General features: G+C 40.8%; 1 protein-coding gene, 1 long non-coding RNA gene and 1 pseudogene across 6 annotated transcripts in view; 1 reads left to right on the top strand and 2 right to left on the bottom strand.

The window, feature by feature from the left end:
* The window catches only part of WDR89 (WD repeat domain 89), a 36165-nt gene extending 30928 nt beyond the window's left edge, over window positions 1-5237 (bottom strand). Inside the window, exons 1-2 of one of the 4 annotated variants that reach the window (XR_013556083.1) lie at window positions 5135-5237; window positions 4086-4452 (exon numbers count right to left, since the gene is read on the bottom strand). The gene's annotated coding sequence lies outside the window, so the exon portion shown is untranslated. Of the gene's footprint in view, window positions 1-4085; window positions 4453-5134 lie in introns of those variants that run through there. The other 3 variants (XR_009606318.2, XM_060620008.3, XM_060620007.3) reach the window with 3 other exon arrangements.
* Window positions 5238-5450: 213 nt separating this feature from the next.
* Window positions 5451-24210, top strand: part of LOC145715570 (uncharacterized) — a 40094-nt gene continuing 21334 nt past the window's right edge. For both annotated transcript variants that reach the window (XR_014137831.1, XR_014137832.1), the window contains exon 1: window positions 5451-5620. This is a non-coding gene — a long non-coding RNA (uncharacterized LOC145715570). The remainder of the gene's footprint in view (window positions 5621-24210) is intronic.
* Window positions 16928-17608, bottom strand: LOC132669768 (large ribosomal subunit protein eL32 pseudogene; annotated as a pseudogene).

Below are 24210 nucleotides of genomic sequence, written 5' to 3' on the forward strand. Positions count from 1 at the left end.
TGTTAAGAGTTTTGCTAAAGATCTTGTTTTATGATGTACAATATATCTAGCTGAAATGAACCAGTTAACTCAGCCAAAATGGACTTGAAATCCAAGAAAAAAAATTGCATTTAAAGTTAGATAAATCCACACACGTATCGTGATGAGCACCGGGTATAGAATTGTTGAATCAGCACACTGTACACCTGAAACTAATATAACACTGTTAACTATAGTGGAATTAAAATAAAAAACTTGATAAAAAAACACTAAGTGAATCCAATTTTAAATGCTTAAGTGGGAAATAATGTGACCCTGAAATAGCACTATTTTTCAAGAGTAAAAACCAAAAATCACTTCTAACCACCATTTACCTCAATCATTTAAGTTTCTTCTAAACCAAATAAGGCAACTTATAAAATCAAATGATTCTGTTTGATGATTGGGAAACCCAAGGAAGTTTTTATTTTCTGAGAAATGCTAGCTTCCCAGAGATGATCAGTTTCAAAGATAGTTCACCTAGATTTGATTATTACCAAACCAAGGCACAGAAAGGGCTGGGGAACCAAACAGGAACATTCAACAAGTGAAATTACTTAAAATGTATTACTGGGATAATTCTCTTTTAATTCTTTTTATTTTTGAGAGAGAGAGAGAGAGAGAGAGAGAGAGAGAGAGAGAGATAGTACAAATGGGGGAGGGGCAGAGAGGCAGAGGGACAGAGGATCCAAAGTGGGCTCTGTGCTAACAGCAGAGAGCCCAATGTAGGGTTCGAACTCACGAACCATGAGATCATGACGAAGTTGGATGCTTAACCGACTGAGTCACTCAGTGCTCTACTGGGAGAATTTTTTAAAACATCAGTTACATAATTAGTCATCAGGAAAATGCCCAATAAACTGTACTTTGTACAAAAAATAAAAATTTCATAGCCTACGTGCCTGGGGCATCCGACTTCAGCTCAGGTCATGATCTCATAGTTTGTGAGTTCTGGTCTTAAGTCGGGCTCTGTGCTGACAACTCAGAGCCTGGGCCAATTTCACATTCTGTGTCTCCCTCTCTCTGACCCTCCCTGCCCACACTCTGTCTCTCTCTCTCTTCTTCAAAAATAGACATTAAAATTTTTTTTTTCTAGCCTATAAACCGTATACTATACCCTCACATCCCTAAGTCAGGTGACACGCATTGGACTCGCAAAGAAGATGACCTAAAACTAATTTTGCAACCACTAACTTGACGTCCATTTTCAGGGAATACAATCACCAAAGTGAAAACGCTTAAAAAAGAATTTCTTTAGAGGTTATTTGTGAAAAAATATTGTGGAATTCTTTCCTTGTTCCCATTTTACCCAAGCATGAGTAGCTCAAACTCAGACCTTGATCTGGTCTCCTGTAGACTATGGATATAGAATCCACACTTGGCAAAGTCTAAGACTGTGGCTGGCTACCTCCTCAGAGAACAAAAGAAAATGGCTGCATTACATGGTTATTGGTCCGTACATCTAGACTTTGTCAGGGCAAAGGATACGAAGCTTTTTCCTGCGGACCTACGATAGCATTGGTATGGGGCCAGCTTAAAAAGTACTTTGTCGGGGCGCCTGGGTGGCTTGGTCAGTTAAGCGTCCGACTTCGGCTCAGGTCATGATCTCACAGCCGGTGAGTTCGAGCCCCGCGTCGGGCTCTGTGCTGACCGCTCAGAGCCTGCAGCCTGCTTCGGATTCTGTGTCTCCCTCTCTCTCTCTCCCCCTCCCCTGTTCATGCTCCGTCTCTCTCTGTCTCAAAAATAAATAAACGTTGAAAAAAAAAATTAAAAAAAAAAAAGTACTTTGTCCAATAAGGTTGTCTAGAGACACGTGGCTGCCATGGAGAGTTCACAGGGTGAAGAAACTAAAGCTGCGGGCTGAGAACAAATCTTAAGCAGCTAAGTATCATAGCAGAGACTAATTCATCAGCAGACCACTAGTGAGGCACACAACTAGACATTAGGTGTCACTTTGTATCAGAGTTCTAGCCCAAGCAACATGTGAAAAAGTAATGTAGGTCACTTCCAGGCCTTGCCCATATAGATGGCCCACATGTGCTTCTCCTTCCAACTCCATACACAAGGCACAGAGATCTTTACTGAATAGTTCTTATGTAATGAATGCCTACTCAGAGCTGGGCTCTTTTTCATCTTCATTCATACTGAATGGTAACAAACCCGACTCATGAGATCCTGTCTCCTAATTATGATTCCTAAGCAGACACAAGAGCAACAGTTGGGCTATCTTCTTCTGAAGATATGACCAAAACCTAAAGTCATCAGAGCTGCTGTCTTGCTGGGGGAATTGGAGAGTATCAATGATGAGGGACTGTCACTCCAGTTCTCCATGAAGCCGAGTGCACATTCTAGCCATAGGAACAATGGGACCTAGAGTAGTTACCGGGTTGCTTAAATGGCTTCCTTACAATGAATCCCCATCATCTGAGGTCATGCTTCTTAAACCAGAGGACACATCAATGACTAGAGTAAACTGGCTATTATAAGCCACAAAAGTCTAAATCCCTAGAATAGCAAAGTTATGATGTGGCAACTAATTCAGAAGAGTATCAAACACGGCATATTATGAAGTGGAATACAAAAATCCATGAGTTTTTAAAGTAGAAGAGTAAAATTCAAAGAAATTTCATTCTTTGAAGGTGTTAATGCAGGCTTTGTGTTCAGCTATCACTGGAATATTCATTTACCACTATTTTCCCGAGGAAAAGTTGGAGAAGTACCAACCTATGTGAAATGAACTTAGTTCATTTCACAGCAATCTGGAAGTCTTTTTTCCCCCCCTTATAGCACATCCTGTTAGACTTTAAGCCACACTAGAATAGGATGTTTTACCCTTCTTTATACCCTTTGTAGTAAACCTAAAAGATGGCCCTCAAAGATACCCAAAACCTGATTCCTATAAATGGTTCCATATATAAGGAGTTATGTAACTAAGATCTTGGGATGGAGAGATTATTTTGGATTATCTAGGTGAACCTAAATGTAAGCACAACTGCCCTCATAAGAGGAAGGCGGAGGAAGATTTGAGCACAGAAGACAGCGTGATGATGGAAGCAGAGATTGGAGTTCCGTGCTTGGAAGATGAAGGCACCATAAGCCCAAGTAATAAGCAGCCACAAGAAGCTGAAAAGGGCAAGGAAATGAATCTTCTGCTCAGATCTTCCAGGAGGAACTGGCACTGAGAAAAGTAGTTATGCGAGCTATTTTCACTTTTTGCTATCTATGCCCATCCAAGGTAGAATACAAACCAGATGAGTAACACACTTGCATTTATAGGAAACACTGTCCTGAACCCTGAATAAATAGGTAAGAGGGGCCATACAGGCTTAAGACGAATTTCGGAGTTTCCAGACTGGTGACCATGAGAAGACTGGAGACAGTAATATACCTAGAAAGGGCATGGAAGCTTCGCACCCTTTCTGCACACCTTGCTCTATGCATCTCTTCCATCTGGCTGTTAGGTCATATGCTTTATCATATCCTCAATAAGCTGATAAATGGGGGTGCCTCGGTGGCTCAGTCGGTTAAGCGTCTGACTCGATTTTGGCTCAGGTCATGATCTCACGGTTGGTGAGCTCGAGCCCTAAGTCTGGCTCTGCGCTGCCAGCACCGAGCCTGCTTGGGATTCTCTTTCCCTCTGCCCCTCCCCCGCACCTTCTCTTTCAAAACAAACGTTAAATGAATAAGCTGATAAATGTTTGTGAAGTCGATCAAGAGAGACACTGGTGGAATCTCTTCAAGCAGGGGTTATTAAAGCCTACAGTGCTGGAAGCCATGCAACCAAAGCCTCTGCCACGGTCATCCTTTGTTGATGATGAAGAACATCATGGACACCTCGCAATGCAAGTGTTACTCATCAAGCCAGACAACAGATGATGGAAAATCTGGTTGAAAGCATCCTGGTCTCTCTCAATGCTCTTCCCATTCCTAATCAAGTGCTACCTAAATGATTTATGAAGGCTGAGGGTTCAGTGGGATTGAAAACAGCAGACTAAATGGGGAGGGGGGTGGTGAAAATCTTAAAAAAAAAAAAAAAAAAAAAAAGAGGTAGTTCACGCTTACGTGATAGCAGGCTGCATATTACCACTGCTTTATACATACAGAATATATAAAAATACATATATAAAAATATCTATCAAAAAAATCTATGCTATTTAATGCTAGTCTGGCCTCCACAGGAAAGAATCTGAAAAGCAGAAAGACATAGAAACTTAACATCAGTAATTTATATATTATATCCAGTCTCTAATTTGGCCCTTACAACTCTAGGTAGTAGTCATGTCTGGTATTGATTTCAATTCTGCAGTTGAGGAAGATGCGGCTGAAAAGGTGGAAACGGCCCCTAGTCCAAGGTCTTCTACCAGATGATCTTTTACATCGATAATATCAATATACCTATGGGTATGTTGCACTGGCTTCTGAAATAACTTCAAGCTCAGAAAGAAAACAGAAGCAACATTTTACAACAGCATGTTTTAATTTTATGTCCTCGCAAACCGAATGCCACACTCAAGTTTGTCAAGAGACGGGCTGAAGAAAACATGTGGACGAGTTACTAAGCAGTCTGCTCCTTCGCGTGAAAATGAGAACAGGAATACTACTACCCCTTAGATTGTTGTGTGGATTATATGAGATAATATACGCACAGTGCTTAACATAGCTGGTCTCACAGTCTGTGTTATATGTTACAGGACGGCTCTTCCCAAATTAAAATTTGCTTTCCGACCTCGAAAATTAACAAACTCGAGAGGTAAGAAAAGAGCGAGGCACAGGAGAAAAATAAAAACAGGCCCTGGGTACCCTTTCTTGAACACTTGGTGAACGGCGCTTCGCTTTTACCGAAAGATAACCTACAGGAGACGCTGGGGCCAGCGATCCCAAAACCTAACCCGCGTTAAGGACGCGGAGCAGGGACAGCACGGGTGTGGTCCAGGGGCTCCCACCCCGCACCAGAAGTTTCAACACGTGTCTCTCTCCCCCCAGGCCCTCCCCACTTCCCTCAGAACTCCTCGAGCTACAGAATCAGCGACTGCGGCTTTCTAGGCTCAACCCACACTGTCGCCGTCCGTCAGAGACCTGCCCGTCAACGAGCCCAACCGGACCCCGTGAAATATACCTCAACTGCAAGCCCTCAACCGGCGCGGGAGGAAACGCGAGGTCTGTCAAGGCGCACAGCGTTACGACCGGAACTCCACCCCCTACGTCTCCGATAGGGTAAACGCGCAAAGGAAAATGCAGAGCATTGGTCAGCAGCAGAGAGGCGGGCCATAGCTCCGGGGAAGCGTAAGAGGAGGGGGGAGGGGCAACGAAGTGCCAGGAGCCAGCCTCTCTCCGGATTGGGCGAAAACAGGACGACTGCGCCTGAGTAAACTCGGTTTACGTATAGTCCCGCACAGTACCGCCCCTTTTACGCTACGTTAACGGAAGTTTCAACGATTCATTGGTTGTGACGGTTTACGCCTCCTGGCTGCGTGGCCAATAAAGGGCAAGAATAAAGCGGTTTCCGCCTCTTTTTCGGGCGGCTGAGCCATTCAGATGACTTTGGGCAACGTGACTTCCTTCCTTCTTTTGGATGCTGTAACTTCCACTGAGCCAAATTCAGGTAGAGAAATTGTTACAATGACTACGAAGATTTTACTGTGAGTAAGAAATACTTAATAGTTAGGGTCCTGAAATACCCACGTACTCTCATAACTTCTAAGTATGACTTCAGTGTTTGAACGCAAAGAAACTACTCTTTTGCACCTTTTGCGTCGGCTGTGTCATTGGCCGAAAGAGCTATCAATTTGAAAGTAGCTCTGCCTCCGCCCCAAGGAACTCTAGGATTTGTAGTCCCGGACGCTCAAGTTCTGTCGCTTTAAATGTGGTTGTTGCTGCTAGGTTCTTCCTTATGATTAACACCCGCTGACGTTTACTGTGGTTTTGATGTGTTCCGTTGTGCTTTTTATCTTTTCACTGATCAGCACCGTTAAAGCTGAAAGACACTTAGAGAAACTGAAAAGACTTGATGTGTGTTGTGAAGATAAATAGTAGTGTTTGAAACATTTTACGGCTTGTGCTTGGACGCTGTGCTAGATGTTCGTAAATACCGTATTAAGTGAATAGTAAGATTGTTGGTTTGTAAAAATTTTACCATTGCCACAAAACGGTCTTTGATTTTCATATTAGTCTACATTCGCGAATATTTGAAAAGTACCCTAAATTTGGCAATTATATATACTGTTTCGGTGTGGGTAGCAGCTGCTCACATAAATCAAGTGTTGATAGGACAAGAAGAACTGGCTGCCGTCATGACAGGAAAATAGTGCTGTAGTTTAAAATGTTAAGCATGACCAATCTCAGAAGGTTACACGCATTGTGCATTATTCAAGATTGCGTTATGAAGTCCATTTTCAATCTTTATGGAAACATTATGTTGGTTTAAGGCAGGGTTTCGCTAAATTTATTGAATCATGAACTTTCACTTCCCTGGGCCCATTTGGTAATATTACATCACTTTTGTGTTTGGCAAAAGTAAAAATCAATGTATAAATACCAAAAACTTCTCCTGAGTGGCCTTTTCCCTTTCGACATTTTTTACCCTAATTAATAGGTAGTATGAAGTGTTTAATTCGTGTAAGAAAAAAACACGATTTTATGATGTATAATAGTTCCATATTCTGGATTTAAAGTGAAGTACATTTTAAAGCCAAGCAAAAACTGCTTTTATGACTGATGTTTGGAATTATTACATTTTTGTTTTAAAAAAATCAAATTATTTTTATCATTTTTTTGTGTCTTGTTTCTAAATGACCAAGAGTATCAGATTGTTTGTAAATACACCATGGAAGATAATATTTCTTTTTATTCACAATAAATGAAGAGCCAAACTGAGTGTAATCAACATTTCTCCTTTTAATACTCTATATCATGTACTAAGTGAAATCTGTGAATATAAAAGTTACCCTGAGGCAAAAATTCAGAATTATAAGTTTTAATGCTTTCCATTATCTAGCATTTTAGTGTTATTTCTCCTTTTGCCTCCTAATTTATTACTTTTAAGTTTATTATGTATTTTAAGAGAGAGAGAGAGAGCATGTGTGAGTGAGGGAGGGGCAGAGAGAGAAAGAGAGAATCCCAGGCAGGCTCCACACTAAGCATGGAGTTCGACACAAGGCTCAGTCTCACGACTGTGGTATCATGACCTGAGCCAATATCAGCAGTCGGACGCTAAACAGACTGAGCGACCCAGGTGCCCCTGCCTCCTAATTCAAATTAATGGTTCACATTTGGGATACAAATGAAATTCAGATGACCAAGAATAAAAAACATTAAGAACTGCAGGTGTCAAGACTACTACTGTGGTGAGGAGAAGTGTTTAACTGAGTGATGAGTCAACTGAGTGACTGAATCATGAGCACATTTGGCTAATCTGTATTAACTGTCCTAAGTGCTCACTCTTTGGGAAGCTCCCAGAGTGTCCCACTTAAAAAGAAAAAGCTTAAATCATTATTTGTTGAGAATGTAAGAATCGAAATTGAAACAGGTGCCATTACTGCCTTTTAAGATGTGAACCTTGGAATCCTTTTTATATAGTGTCTATATGGGAAGTAGGTTAAACAGTGGCCTCAAAGTGAGATAAATGCAAGAGAAGTCTTGAGGTGCAGGAAGAGAATACTACTACCTGTTTGTATTTACTTTTTAATCTCAACTTTTTTCTTTCCATTTTTGTCTCTTAAAAAATTGTGCACATGATATAACAGTATAGACTTCTTGAAATCTAGCTTATCCAGTTTGGAATGAATGGTAAAAAAATTTTTTTACTGGGAATTATGTGATCAAAATAGTCTGGAAGTGTTAAAGAAAAAATTATTCACGATACTATTAAAGACAGGAAGACATACTTTATTCGCGGGGGGGCTATTGTGGTGGGGTTTTATAATATGGGAGAGAATTGAGCTCAACTCTGAATGCATAAGTAGGAATTTATAGCCAGTGAGCAGGGTGTGGAGGTCAGTGGATGGAAAATTGTGAAGAAGAAACATTGGGGTGTGGAGGATTATTGCTAGATTGAATGAGCAGTGTTCTTGCTGAAAACAGGCTAGGGTAATCAGACCTCACCTGGGGGATAGTGAAGGCGAGGAACCCAGGCAGATATGGTTAAACTGACTTAGCATTCTTACTAGAATCGGACATTATAAGGAAGGACATGGGAGCCCAAGGTCAGGCCTACTCAAAAAAAGAACACGTATATGTGTATAACCCCACAGACACTCTCCTATATACACACAAAAATATTTGTATTTGCTATTAAAATACAAAGTCCAGGGGCACCTGGGTGGCTCTGTCGGTTAAGCATCCATGACTCTTGATCTCAGCTCAGGTCATGATCTCACAGTTTGTGAGTTCAAGCCCCACATCAGGCTCTGCACTGATGGCATGGAGCCTGCTTGGGATTCTCTCTCTCCCTCTGTCACTGCTCCTCCCTCCCCTGCTTGGGCTCTCTCTCTCTCAAAATAAATAAGTTAAAAAATTTTTTAAATACAAAGTCCAAATTATGCATAATACTTAGAAATACTTATGTTCAATCACTATACCAAGGCTCAACCAAAGACATAGAACCATTAGGAAATATATATTAAATTTTTTGCAAGGAATTGACTTGCACAATGTTGGGGACTGGCTAGGGGGCAAGTGTGAAATCTGTAGAGCTGGCAGTCGAGAAAGGCAAACTGAAGTTCTCAGGCATGAGCTGAAGTTGTAGTCCACAGGCAGAACTTCTGGAAAGGATGGGCCTGAGTCAGGCCCATCCAGATTACCCAGGATAATCTTTATTTAAAGTCTACTGATTATGAATGTTAATTACATCTACAAAATGCCTTCGCAGCAACACTTAGATGAAGAACTTCAAATCACTCCTTTGAGAGTGGGGGTTTCAGGCTTGGAAGTCATTCCAGAGAATCGTGTTTGATATTGTGTCTTGTATTTGTGGGAGTGGATTAATTTAAGCATACAGAAGGTACAAATCAAACCCGCTTTTCAACTCTGGTAAAATATGTCTAAAAAGAACAGCTCTCCTTCAAGCTTCGTTCCAGCCTGCTTCTCTAACTCCCTGCCTCATTTGGCTGGCTAGTCCTTGAGACCTTGGCCTAACAGCCTGTATCTGAAGCTTCTGGTTTCATTCCTAAGCACCATATTCCTTTGTCCAACTTTTGAATCCCAGAGCTCCTTGGAGGTTTCCCAATAATATATATGTGCCTAGGCATGCATGCCTCTAACATGTAAGGAGTACTTCCTGGCAAGCTACCAGCTGTGGAGCTTTCGAAAATGGCAACAAGACTGCCATTGAAGCCAGAGGGTGGGGTGGTGATGAGGACATCCTGGGATAGGTGCCCGCTGATTTATACCAGTCACCATGACAAATTTTTTTCAATGGTGCTATTTTAACTTAGTTTTTAGATGGGCTTTACTGTTTCTCCTTTTACTTTTAGACTGATGAAAGTTGGGGACGAGGCAGGAAAAGTATTAAAACAGGTAATTATGTTAATTATCTGTTAATCAGAAACAGCACCTACTGCCAAAAAACCTCTTGACAGAGTTGCTTAAAAGTGAATTGGCTGGTTTAAGCTGTATGTTCTCTTCCTGCCACTTTGACGTTAAAAAGAATGAATAGTGAAATAGCACACGAAATCGAGTTGGGAAGAGAGAGAGGCCAGCGTATTTGATAAACTAGTCTTTGGGTTTTTTATTTAATTAATAATTATGATTATAGTTTATTTTACACAGAGAAGTATGATTAGGATTGAAACCAACAGCTTGGGATCTAATAATTGCTAAGAAACAAGTTCACTTTTTTCTTGAATAAGATACCAAAGTACCTATTTGCTTGTGCGTATGAAGTGATTCAGAGCATATGGCCCCAAGATTAGCTCTAAATGGACATAGCTGAAGGCTAAGGTGAATGTCATTACACCTTTACATCCTCTTTTTTCCTCCTCCTTGCCCCCAATTTATACTAATTTTACTTTTCAGGTTACTTACTTTTAAAAACTGTTCAGTTTGGGAAAGTTTCGTCATACACAAAGGTAGAAAAAATGATACACAAACCCTTATGTATATGACCCCATTCACCCAAGTTTAACTGATGGCTAGACTTACTTCGATTGCACCCACATTCCTGTTAGATCTCCTATCCCAGACATCATTTGGGTTATAAGTATCCCTTTTTATCACTAAATAATAACAGATTTTTTTTCTCCAAACATAACCTCAATAGGCAGATATTTTAATAAGGACTGTTACTCAAAACGAGGTGTACGGGGCGCCTGGGTGGCGCAGTCGGTTAAGCGTCCGACTTCAGCCAGGTCACGATCTCGCGGTCCGTGAGTTCGAGCCCCGCGTCAGGCTCTGGGCTGATGGCTCGGAGCCTGGAGCCTGTTTCCGATTCTGTGTCTCCCTCTCTCTCTGCCCCTCCCCCGTTCATGCTCTGTCTCTCTCTGTCCCAAAAATAAATAAAAAACGTTGAAAACAAATTTAAAAAAAAAAAAAACGAGGTGTGTGATTTTGAGCAAGTTCTTTAATCTCTCTAAACCTCAAATTACTCATCAGTTGACAATATCTCCCTTTCAGGGGTTTTCTGAAGATTAACATAACATTACTGAAACACCTAACACAGTGCTCGCCACATTGCAGACATTCAAGTTCTGGCCTTTGGTGGCTTATACTACTTGCTCTGAGAAGCTATAGGAAAAAAATGACCAAAAAAAAGGATGTTTGCTGAGCTCTTTAACTGTTGAAATGATCCTTGGGAAAAAATCTTTTTAATGTTTATTTATTTTTGAGAGAGTGCGAGCAGGTGACGGTCAGAGAGGGAGAGAGAGGGTCCAAAGTGGGCTCTGTGCTGACAGCAGATAGTAGGGCTTGAACTCATGAGTGGTGAGATCATGACCTGAGCCAAAGTTGGGTGCTTAACCAACTGAGCCACCCAAGCACCTCAAGAATCAAAGACATTTACATGAGGTAGATCAAAGTTATGAGCGAAGTAAAGCCCAGTAATAAAAAGACAATTGATGTGAACTTACGTGAAATACAGACTATATGACTATCTTAGAATTTCTTATGTGATCTCCAACTAATGTATGTGACAATATAATATAAAAACAATTTCCTTGGGGCGCCTGGGTAGCCCAGTCGGTTGAGCGTCTGACTTCAGCTCAGGTCATGATCTCACAGCTTGTGAGTTGGAGCCCTGCGTTGGGCTCTGTTCTGACAGCTCAGAGCCTGGAGCCTGCTTTGGATTCTGTGTCTCCCTCTCTCTCTGCCCCTCCCCTGCTCACATTCTGTCTGTCTGTCTGTCTCTCTCTCTCTCTCAAAAATAAATAAACATTAAAAAAAATTAAAAACAATTTTCTGAGCTATAAAGAAATATGAAAGCCTTCTCTTTTCTTTTGTAGGATTTCTGGAACTTTCAGCCCCTCCATACTCAAATAGCAATGTTCTTACTCATTGTCTTCATCTTTTTGGATTCACATATTGGAATTACCTATTTACTTTCTCTTCTATTCTAGAAAAGTATTCAGTAGGAGGCTGGATTTAATTTTCTAAGCATTATATTAAATAAATTTCCTTGCCAGATAATAGAATATCCTAAGTTGTGCTGAACATTATAAAAATAAATCTGATCATGATTACCAGCATCTTAATGTCTGAGCAACAATAATAGTGTCACATTGCAAAGAAGTCATGTTTTCTTTCATTTTAAAAAATACAGGGTAATGATGAAGGAGATAAAATACAGTCACAGCAAGAGCTGGCAGCTTGAATAAGTTTGTAATTAGATGATTACAAATGATTACAGATGATTGCCCTCAGGCTGATGAAGTGAAATTTTAGAAGAGAAAAGGAACATTAAGTAGATTAAGTCTCAGTCATGAATATATTAATGTAATTAGCATTTCCCACCCTTAAATTCAAATATTGAAAATCAATACTTGGTAGTTGCTGGTTTGTACGACAAAGTGACTACTTTGTTTTTTTAAGTGACTACTTTCAATAATCATTTCCCACTGAAACTTGTAGCATGTGATAATTTTTCGTATAAAGTTTTTACATTATACCAAACTACTCTTTAAAACTTACAATACTACTCAGAGCAGCATGACCAGTGAAAAGAAAACTGTTTCTTTCAAAAAGCAAAATCATAATTACAAGCAAAATAAGTCAGAGAAAGCAAATACCATATGATTTCACTCATATGTGGAATTTAGGAAACAAAACAAACGAGCAAAGGGGGAAAAAAAGAGAGGTAACCCAAGAAACAGGCTCTTAACCATAGAGAACAGACTGAAGGTTACCAGAGGGAAGGTGGCTGGGGGGACGGGTTACGTAGGGAATGGGGATTAAGGAGTGTGTTTGTTGTGATGAGTACCAGGTATTGTATGGAAGGTATTGAATCACTGTATTGTGTACCTGAAACTAATATGACACTGTATGTGAACTAACTGGAATTGAAATAAAAACTTTAATGAAAGAAAAAGAAACCAAAAAAAAAAGGGGAAAAGAAAAATCATAAATACCAAGTATAAGTGAGATGAATTAGAACCTTCGCCCCCCACCCCTGGGAGAAAGCTCTGAGCAGGAGAAAACAAATCTCCCTTTTCCCTTACAGTGCCTTGCCTGCCTGTTTGATCAGAGCTAAGAAAAGGAAAAGCAAGGATTTCCAAGTTTTACTGTGTCTTTGAGTAGACAGATGGCAGATGACTCCAACGTGGAATGGTCACCATGTGGTCATTTCTTATGCACAAGACAGCCTCTGGGCAAGATAAGGAAACTGGAGGATAAAAAAATGAGGAATGGAAACCATTCTGCAGAAATATTATAAAGAACTAAATCTGTTATGGCTAGGAACTTACATAAAAATGTGTTTTATTTAGAAAATGTTTCTCCTTGATATGAAATGATTCATTCATTGAACAAATATCACTGCTCACCTAATATATGCCTGGCATATCTTAGGTCCTGAACATATAATATTAAAAAAAAGTCCCTGCCTTCATACAGCTTACTTTCTAGTTGGCAGACAAATAACTATATATTAAAAAGTATATAGTGTAATTTCAGCTAATTGTAAGTACTATGCATGGTGGAATATTCAAATATCTAACACTGGTATGGCCAGCTTGTGATATTTGGTATGGTTTCACATCCCCTTGTGTTCCCTTGTATTTTCTCTTCCTTCCCCACCTTACTTCCCTTTCCTGCACACTCTAACTTCCTTGATATTGAACTTCCCAATAGAGTGTTCCACTCCCGGTTGGAACATGGGCCAGCCTTAACCCTTGTTGTGGCTGGTGTTATGCCTTGAGTTGCTGGATCATGGGAAGATCTGGGAGATGCTAGGATAGCAAAAACAGTGGATGCATCAGGTTCTGGGGCAGCAGCTATTTCCTTGCCAGTACAGAAGTAGAGCATTTCAATATTATAGCAACTGATAGAGCCATGCTAAAGTATATCTGCTGAAAATCAGCCCTGGTGCTTTGGAGACAAATAGGGCAGTCTAAGAGGATGGAGAGTGATTGAGTAATGCTGTATTAACTCTGTATTCTTTCTGAGAAGGCAGTGTCCTTGGGAAGTGTCTCTATGCGCGCGCACACACACGTGGATATTTCTACAACAGTTGTCTGTTGTATGACCAGAGAGCATGGAAGATATCTCTTTACCCCACCCTGATGGAGAGGCTTCAGTGAGGACATGAACTAGGAATGCCAAAGCCAACCTTACACTCTTCTTTTTTTTTTTCCTTTTTTATTTAAAAAAAAATTTTTTTAATGTTTTTATTTATTTTTGAGACAGAGAAAGACAGAACATGAGCAGGGGAGGGGCAGAGAGAGAGGTAGACGCAGAATCCGAAGCAGGCTCCAGGCTCTGAGCTGTCAGCACAGAGCCTGGCTCGGGGCTTGAACTCGCGGATTGTGAGATCATGATCTGAGCCGAAGTTGGATGCTCAACTGACTGAGCCACCCAAGAGCCCCAGCAACCTTACACTCCTCTGATGAAGGCTCCTTTGTGCTGTTCTGGTCCGAATAATTCATATTTTAGGATATTTGTTACAATGAGTTATTGTTTCCTACAGATGGAACTGGTAGGATAGAGAGAGAGACAGATCCTAGTGCAAGACAAAAACCTTGTGGGCAAGTGTTTTCTGTGTGTGTTTTAAGGGGAGCAGAGGTTGCTAGGAGATTCTAGGAAGTTCAGGAGTGCCCTTCTTTCTGAGGTTGATCTCTGCCCATGTATTTAATCACATGTCTGCCAAGGCCTTGAATCAATTGTATCCTCATTTATTTTCCACCTTTTCTCCAGTTCTACCTTTTCCTTGTTCCTACCAATATGTAAGTCTCTTCTGTTTTATAGAATACTTTTACTGTGACTCTGACAACCCATGGATTTACTCCTCTTTTTTTTTTAATTATTTTTTTTTTAACGTTTATTTATTTTTGAGAAGAGAGAGACAGAGCATGAGCGGGGGAGGAGAGAGAAAGAGGGAGACACAGAATCTGAAACAGGCTCCAGGCTCTGAGCTGTCAGCACAGAGCCCGACGTGGGGCTCGAACTCACAGACCGTGAGATCATGACCTGAGCCGAAGTTGGACGCTCAACCGACTGAGCCACCCAGGTGCCCCTGATTTACTCCACTTTCTATAATACTTTCTATACTGCCTCTATTTCATCTCCCCTTCATCCTTCAATCTGCTGTAACATAGCTTTACTCTCTAGGCTCCCATGAAAACCTTTCTCTCATACGTCACAAGTCAACTCTTACTTGCCAAATCCAAGGACTTTCTGTCTTTTTGTCTGAGAGGACATCCCTACCATTTGAGAACATTGACCTCTCCCACCATCTTGTGAAACACCACTCTCATTTGCTCATCTTTCATCCTAGTCCTTTTTCAGTTCCTTTGCCGCCTCCTGAAGTAAATGTCACCAAAGGTCCACATAAGATTTTCTCCTCCTTCTGTGGTCCCTTTCTCAATGGCTGCACTGTCTCAGTCACCCACACTAAAAGCCTTAATGTAATTTTTGACCCTCAACCCTCTTCGTTCAGTCACACATTGATAGTACCTGGGGGAAGAAACCACATTTTCACATACCCTTGTTTTCCCCACTGCTAATGTCCTAACTCAGTTCCTCATGGTTTGTTCTAACTTTGCAATAGCCTCAAACCAACTTTGCGTCCTCTTTCTTTCTCTGTCAGCCTCTTTTCTATAAAGCCACCAGTGTTTTAGCTTTTAAAACAAGCAAATCCTTAACTCTCCTTAAACCTTCAGTGGACTTTGGTTTTAAAAGGTGGAGTAACACAAATTTCACTCTGTTTCCTCACATTTTCTGAAGTGTTGTAAAGGAATGAAAAAAGTTATTAACTCAGAAGGACCAAGCAAACAAGTGAGAAGGAAAGAGATTCTAGGGGCACCTGGGTGGCTCAGTCGGTTAAGCGTCACAACTTCAGCCCAGGTCATGATCTTGGTGTTCATGGCTTCCGGCCCCATGTTGGGCTCTATGCTACCAGCTCAGAGCCTGGAGCCTGCTTCCAATTCTGTGTCTCCCTCTCTCTCTGCCTCTCCCCTGCTTGTGTTCTTTCTCTCTCTGTCTCTCTCACTCTCTCCCCCACAAAAAAATAAATAAATAAACATTAAAAAAAAAAAGAAAAGAAATTCTAATGGATTTGTAGAGGATGGAAAATGAATGGAAGAGTGGTACTTGATTTAGCATGGTGGTGGAGCTAACAATTTAAGGAACAAAAATCAGAATGGGGCACCTGGGTTGCTCAATCGGTTAAGCATCCAACGTCAGCTCAGGTCATGATCTTGGAGTTTGTGAGTTAGAGCCCCACGTTGGGCTCACTGCTGTCAGCACAGAGCCCACTTCAGATCCTTGGTCCCCCTCTCTCTCTTTCCCTCCTCTGCTCATGCTCTCAAATAAAAAGATTTAAAATAAGAGAGAAATGTTCATGAAGAGCAAGACAGTTAACTCTGAAGAATCCCTCAGAGGCTCAGTACTTACAGGTACCAAGTCCACAAGATGGCATTAGACGGAGCATCAAAAGTCTGGCATTGAAATCCTAGTTCCCCTCTCCCATCCTACAGATCCTCATGCCTAAAAATGAACAGACAGCCCAAAATTACAGACATTGTAGGAAAACCTCCAACAAAAACCAAAGCGGATGTGGAGAAAATAGGGTCACTGTAGGGAACACTATAAAATAATCACTATTATAAAGAGTTTGCATCCATAAAAGAATAAGGTACGTGTATATGTGTTATATGGTGTATATTTCATAAAATGTTTAACAAGCTTATTAATAAATGTTACATATAACTGTATATGTAATATATAATATTTAATTACATGGGAGTGTGTGGGTGGCTCAGTCAGTTAAGTGTCTGATTCTTGATTTCAGCTCTGGGCCATGATCTCACAGTTCATGAGTTCTAGCCCCATGTCGGGTTCCCATCCAACAGTGCTGGAGCCTGCTTGGGAGTCTTTCTCTCTCTGCCCCTCCCCTGCTCGTGTGCACCCACACGCACTCTCTCTCTCTCTCTCTCTCTCTCTCTCTCTCAAAATAAATAAAATAAAACTTTAAAAAGTAATAATATCTACACATATCAGTTAACAAGAAAGAGTTCGATATACATTATATGTAGATATTCATTATATAATTTGCATTAAACATATATAATATGTAGATATATGTTAGATATATATAAAATGTATATGTTAGTTAACAAGAAAGAGCCCTTGAAAATGAAAAAAAAAATCTCACAGAAAGTAGAATAAAAAGCAATGAAATGGAAAGTTGAAGAAAAAACATTTTTATTAAGCTTTTAATTTTAATGCCAGTATAGTTAACATACAGTATTATATTAAATGTTTAAATATTTATTTTGGGAGAGAGAGAGAGAGCAGGGGAGGGGCAGAGAGAGAGAAAATTCCAGGCAGGCTCTGTGTTGTCAGCCTGGCACCCAACCCGGGGCTTGAACTCACAATCTGTGAGATCATGATCTGAGCCAAAAGCAAAAGTTGGATGCTTAACCAACTGAGCCACCCAGGCACCCCTACAGTGTTATATTAGTTTCTTTCTTTCTTTCTTTCTTTCTTTCTTTCTTTCTTTCTTTTGTAGTTTTATGGTTTTATTTAACACAAATATGACATGCACATAAGCTGTCTATTCATTTTCTTCGCTGCACAGTCTGGCATTGGGATTCGTGACTCTGATGGCCAGCTGGGCTGCTCTTTCCACAATGTCTTTATGGTTCTCGGAGGAGACCTTGTGAGCAGTCTCTGCACAGTAAGATTTATTGCACATCAGCAGCACCTCAAGGTCCTTGACATTGTGGACTAGGAACTTCCGGAAGCCACAGCGCAGCATGTGCTTTGTCTTCTTGTTGCTCCCGTAACCAACGCTGGGCATCAAGATCTGGCCCTTGAGTCTTCTGCGCACTCTATTGTCAATGCCTCTGGGTTTCTGCCAGTTACGCTTGATTTTGACGTACCGGTCTGACTGGTGCCGGATGAACTTCTTGGTCCTCTTTTTAACAATCTTGGGCTTCACCAGAGGTTAAGGGCAGCCGTGATGCCGAGTAAGAGATGGCTGCCACCTCCACAGGCAGCGCCGAGGACAAGACAGGAAGCATATTCCTGTCAAGTGTGCAGTGCAGCGATCCAGCAGTTCTATACAATACTCTGTACTCATCACAAGTGCGCTCCTTAATCCCCGTTTCACCTGCTTCACCCGTCCTCCTACCCACCTCCCATCTGGTAACCATGTGGTTGTTGTTTATAGCTAACAGTCTGGTTTTTAGTCTGTCTCTTTTTTCTCCTTTGTTCACTCGTTTCTTTTCTTTTCTTTTTTTTACATTTTTTAAAGTTTGTTTATTTTGAGAGAGACAGCCACGGAAGGGGCAGAGAGAGAGGGAGAGAGAGATGGAGAATCCCAAGCAGGTTCTACACTATCAGAGTACAGAGCCCGATATGGAGCTCAAACTCATGAACCACGAGATCATGACCTGAGCTGAAAGCAAGAGTCAGCTTCTTTAACCAACTGAGCCACCCAGGTACCCCTCTTTTCTTCTTTTTAAATTTTATTTATTTATGTTGAGAGAGAGGGAGGAGCAGAGAGGAGAGACGAAATCCTAAGCAGGCTCCACACTGTCAGCGCATAGCCTGCCTCAGGGCTCAAATTCACAAACCGTGAGATCACGACCCGAGCAGAGGTCAAGAGTCAGATGCTTAACTGACTGAGCCACCCAGGTGCCCCTGTTTGTTTTGTTTTTTAAATGCCATATATGAATGAAGTCATATGGTATTTGTCTTTAGATGAAAAAATTTTTTAAAGAATTCAGAAATTTCAGTTAATATGAAGTATAGAAAGAGAAGAAAGAAAATGGAAGACTGGCATTTATCAAAGAAATAATACAAAAACGTGTCCTAGAACAGAAGGATATGAGTCATTGTTGTGTCTCCCAAAGAGGAAAGAGAAAGCACAACTAAGGTATGTTATGGAGAAATGTCAGTATCCTGGGCCTACGGAGAAGATCCACAGTAATGAGGGAGGTGGACTGTGGTGGAATGAAGTCTTCCTCCACTGTGATGGGAAGTCAATATCTAAAATTAATTTTAGGGGTGCCTGGGTGGCTCAGTCAGTTAAACTTCCAACTCTTGGTTTTGGCTCAGGTCATGGTTTCCCAGTTTCGTGGGTTTGAGCCCCGTGTCAGGCTCTTCACTGGTAGTGAGGAGCCTGCTAAATAAATAAATTTAAAAAATAAATAAAATTAATTTTAAAATAACTTTATAAGAGCATTGTTTAGAAATATGGTTGTAACTTTGGGTAAACAGCTAAAAGAATTTAAGATAGTTACCTGGTAAGCAGGACTGGGATCACAGCAGGGAACTAATGTCGGAATTGTGAGCTTTTTAGTATTATGTCTTTTTAAAACTATAGCCTTTTATTTTATTTTATTTTATTTTATTTTATTTTATTTTATTTTATTTTAGTAAGCTCTACACCCAATGTGGGGCTTGAACTCACAACCTTGAGATCAGGAGTCCCATGTTCTACCGACTGAGCCGGCCAGGCGCCCCTAAAACTATAGACTTTTATTGCTTTGGAAAACAGTAAATAATATTAACAAAAAACCTCTCTAGCTTCCCTGCTCCCTTTTGCCTGCAAATATGCCTTAAATCTCCACAGCCTGCTTTCTAAAATCAGGCCTCCTCCTGCCTTCTGATCTCTTTATCAGCCCTCTCTTCCCAGCCTCACACATCCTGCACACCCATCATGTATTCCTTTATGAACATGGATTGAGCACCTACTGTGAGCTAGTGGCTGTAGAAAGACGAATAAGATGCTTTCTCCATCCTCACTGAATGGTCTAATAGCAGAAACAGATGCATAAAAAATAAGCACTTCCATGCATTTGATGCTTAAACAAAAGTATAGACAACTACCTGTTCCATGAGAATCCAAAAGAAAGAGCAACATGTTGCACAAGTTTGTCTCTTAGAGCTCCATGCCCTTGATGATGCTGATTTGTGTGTTTGGGGTTGTTTTGGCCATGCAGAAGGACAACATGAAACTTCCTCTTATTGGTCCTGCCCTCTCCCTCCTCCCAGAAACAAAGGCTTTTTCTTTCTTGCTCTCCAATCACTCTGTCCATTGTGCTTTGATTCTCTTACTCGGCAAGCGTTGTGAGATAACAATTAAGAACTCCAGTTCTGGAGTGGAGAAGACTCTGGCACTTCCTAGCTTTGTGACAGGGCAGGCTACATATCTTTGTGTCCACCTGCTTCATTTCTTAGGTGGGAAAATAAGATAGAATAGGTTGTTTTGAATATTACATGAGATAATTCATTGTAAATACTTAGAACATAGTGTTTATTGTGGTCTTGTCAATCTCCCCTATTGGCTGCATTCCTGAGGAGGATAAGGATTGTATTTGATTCAACTTCTGTCACTGAGGTCCAGTTCAGAGCTTGAAACCTGCAAGGCACCTGTTTGCTCTGATGATACAGGAAGAAAGAAGACATTGGTCTAGGCAGATTTAATGGAGATTGTGGGAACTGAACTGGTGTTAAAGGATGGATAACATCTAGCCAGGTGGTGGGAGTGGCCAGTGCAAAAAGTCTGTCATTGGGAAAGAGTGTGTGGGAATCAGTTTGCTTACAAAGAGGGTGTACGTTGGGTGAATGGGAGATAAGGTTGGGTGAATGGGAGATGAGGATGGTACGTGGGATAAAGTTGTGAGCATAAACAGGCAGAGGTATTTGGACCTGAGGTGGTAAACAGGGACTCGGTAGGCTCTTAAGAGTAATGCAACAATACCAATACTTAAGGAAGGTTAGTGTGTAAGTTAGCAGGAGCTCCCTCTTGCACTCACCACACCTGATGAGTCACCGCCGTTGGTATGGAGCTAAGTGAAAAGCATGCATCTGAGTTTTATGAAAAGGAAATGAGAGATGATTCGATGGCTACCTATACGGAGCAGTGGAGTCAAGCAAAGATAAATTTGGAAAGGAGAGCAGATTTTAGAAGAAAACTGGGAGGCAACATTCATCTTTTGAATTCAGCAAATACTTATTGAAAAAAATACTTACTGAGCTTCTGTTACGTGCAGAGCATTGCTGAGTACCGTGGTGAATACAAAGAGCTCTCTCTTCAGGTAGAGGCAATAATACAGGTACACAAATCTCCATGTACAGGAAGGAACGTGCTGATGCTGAGAGAGCGAGAAGATGAGTAAAGAACAGAGAGCATTTCAGACCAGTAGTTCTGAAACTTTTGTTCTCAGGACCCCTCTACACTCAAAAATTATTGAAGACCCCACAGAGCTGTTGTTTATATGTTATGTCTATCGATACTTTTGTATTTGAAATTAAAATAAAAATTTTAAATATTTGCCTATTTTTAAGTAACAATATTAAACCTATTGCATGTTAACCTAAGTAACATTTTATGAATAATATATTTTAAAATATGTAGTAATGGGGAACGTAGCTGGCTCAGTTGGTGGAGCGTGTGACTCTTGATCTCAGGGTTGTGAGTTCAGGCCCCACGCTGGCTGTAGAGATTACTTAGATATAAAATCTTTTTTTCTCTCTCTCTTTTTTTTTTTTTTGAAAGAGAGAGAGCATGGGGCGCCTGGGTGGCTCAGTCGGTTAAGCGTTCGACTTCAGCTCAGGTCATGATCTCGCAGTCCATGGGTTTGAGCCCCACGTCAGGCTCTGTGCTGACAGCTCAGAGCCTGGAGCCTGTTTCAGATTCTGTGTCTCCCTCTTTCTCTGACCCTCCCCTGTTCATGCTCTCTCTCTGTCTCAAAAATAAATAAATGTTAAAAAAATTTTTTTTTAAAAAGATTAAAAAAAAATAAAGACATTCATTAAATTTGAATGCTGTTGGAAATGGGGGATTCTGGCAAGCCTCAAAATACACAGTATGAAAACAAGCAAATATGGGAATACACAGAAAGGGCAGGTAAAAGGATGTAGAAGACCAGCCTTTTCTATTTCACATGTTTAATAGGACTGTGCTTTGTGGGCATTCCTGACTGGCATAGTGATCTCCATGCTGGAGTTTGCAGGGTAACTCACTGAGGTTTAGGAACAAAATATTAGAACTTGTATTTAAATTTCTTTTTTACCAGGCCACCTGGATGGCTCAGTCCATTGAGCATCCGACTTCAGCTCAGGTCATGATCTCACTGTTCATGGGTTTGAGCCCCATGTCGGGCTCTGTGCTGACAGCTCAGAGCCTGAAGCCTGCTTTGGAGTCTGTGTCTCCCCCTCTCTCTCTCTCTCTGCCTCCCCCCCCCCCCCCCAATAAATAAACATTACATTTCCTTTTTACCTAAAAACAGGAAATTAATTTTTACTAATATTTAATATACAGAATGCCACTTGCATTCAGTCCAAAGGTCAGATGGTCACATGAGGTGGCAGGTATCCAGCAACAAGTATTCAGGTGTCACTCTTCTGTGTTTGCTCCTTTTTAGCACATTGCGATACATTGTACAATGGTACAGAAAAAGATTTACCAATCATAACATCTAACTACACCAACCTCACAAAATGGGTATTGGTGCAAGATCTCTTTCCTGGTCATTGCACCCATTCCCCATATGCTGTCTGTTCTTGGCTGCTAACAACTCATAGGTATCCCTCCTGCCTGGGGGAATTGCCCTGAAATGATGGGGGCCACCTAATCAGAGAGGTTGGACACTACCACTGCCGTCCCACCCACACCCCAGGAGACCTGGAGCTGATGACCAAATGTAAGGCTTGCCTCCTTTCCTCAAAGTGAGATGACTCCCTGGTGCCATCCGTACCCCAAAGCTCCTTGTGGGATCAGATTGAGGATAAACTTTAATTGAGTCCACACCTTTGCCTAGCCCTTTCTCCTACCCTGTTCTCTTTTTCTCACTGCCTTACAGGTTTCATCATAACATCACTCTCAGAAAAGAATCACTGGAATCCTCATCTCAAACTCTGCTTCTTAAGAACCTGGCCTAAGACAATAAGCATATGCTTTTGAAATACTCATGGACTGCCTGGGTGGCGCAGTTGGTTAAGCATCTGACTTGGGCTCAGTTCATAATCTCCCGGTTTGTGAGTTCAAGCTCCGAGTCGGGCTCTATAGTGACACCTCAGAGCCTGGAGCCTGCTTCGGATTCTGTGTCTCCCACTCTCTCTGCCCTCCCCCTATCATGCTCTGTCTTTCTCTCTCTCTCTCAAAAATAAATAAACATTTTTAAACATTTAAAAATAAAAAAATAAAAGTCACAAAAAGAAGAAGAAAAGATCAATAATACAAAAGCAACGACAAAATGGCAAACTAGATTTTTCTTACTTCCAGTACAGTCTCTTCTTAGTCAAAATATGTGGTAAAAATGGCAGCTTAATGAGATCTAATAAGAAGTCAGGTAAAATTACAAAGAAGACTATTTGAAATATGGATTTCTATTCACTTTTCTAGCAAGTGAATCTTGCCTTAGTGACTAGAATGGTTTGAAATATTAGCTAGTAAGTAAAACACTGTCAGCAAGGTATTTAAAATCTATGCATCCGGAATAGGAAGCTTAAATCTCAGCAGTCTTTTCAATGATGTTTAAAATTATGTGACCATGCAATACTTTATACAATTTCACATAACATTAAGTGATAAATGTTTAGAATTCTAAGATTTCTTCCCAGGTTTCCTAACAATGAAAGAGAAAACAAAAAAATCGCAACAACTAAAAAGAAACCAGTTTACCACTACTTACACACCATTCCTTCCTACCACAGTTAAATAGCTAAAATAATTTAAAGAATTTTAAAAAGGGAGAAAACATATATTTTTTTAAATTTATGCTTATTTTGAGAGAGAGAGAGAGAGAGAGAGAGAGAGCACGAGCAGGGGAGGGGCAGAGCAGTCTGCCCTGGCCGTGCACAGCCAGATGTGGGGCCTGAACTCAAGAACTGCGAGATTGTGACCTAAGTCAAAATCAACGGTCTGACGCTTAACCGACTGAGCCACCCAGGCACCCCTAAAACACATTCCTTTAGGTAACATACACTAAAAAGAATAGGAATAGAAACTATTGTGGAAAGTTGAAGGAACAAATATTAGAAAAAATTATGTGGTGCGAGAGGTTCCTATTAATTTGGATGAACATAAAAGTGTTTCTAACATGTCTCAGCTATGGTATTTATTAAATTCTGAGTCAATAATGAAACATGGGAAGAACTGTTTTTCTTAAGCCATTACAAAAAAGCTATCTCAGAGAGATTATGTTTTTAATAGTAAATGACTTCTTTAATAAAAATTTTTCATGGGAAAACAAAACTGACTTTTTTAGTTTTAGTGGGGCAACTGACTTCACTAGAATAAATGAATTTTCTGGAACATGGTTACAGTGCTAATGACACATGTGACATTAAATCATGGGATTCATCACTGGCAGGATATAATAAAAATATAGTTGGAGTCAGACTATACAAACTTCTGCAGAATGTCATCAATCTGGTTATTTAAGAAAACCTGTTTTTAATGTTTATTTTTGAGAGACAGAGACAGAGCGTAAGGCGGGGGGGGGGGGGGGGGGTAGGGCAGAGAGACGGGGAGACACAGAATCCGAAGCAGGCTCCAGGCTCTGAGCTGTCAGCACAGAGCCCAATGCAGGACTT

This window comes from Panthera onca, chromosome B3, assembly GCF_046562875.1.
Source record: "Panthera onca isolate mPanOnc1 chromosome B3, mPanOnc1 haplotype 2, whole genome shotgun sequence".
NCBI classification, from domain to species: domain Eukaryota; kingdom Metazoa; phylum Chordata; class Mammalia; order Carnivora; family Felidae; genus Panthera; species Panthera onca.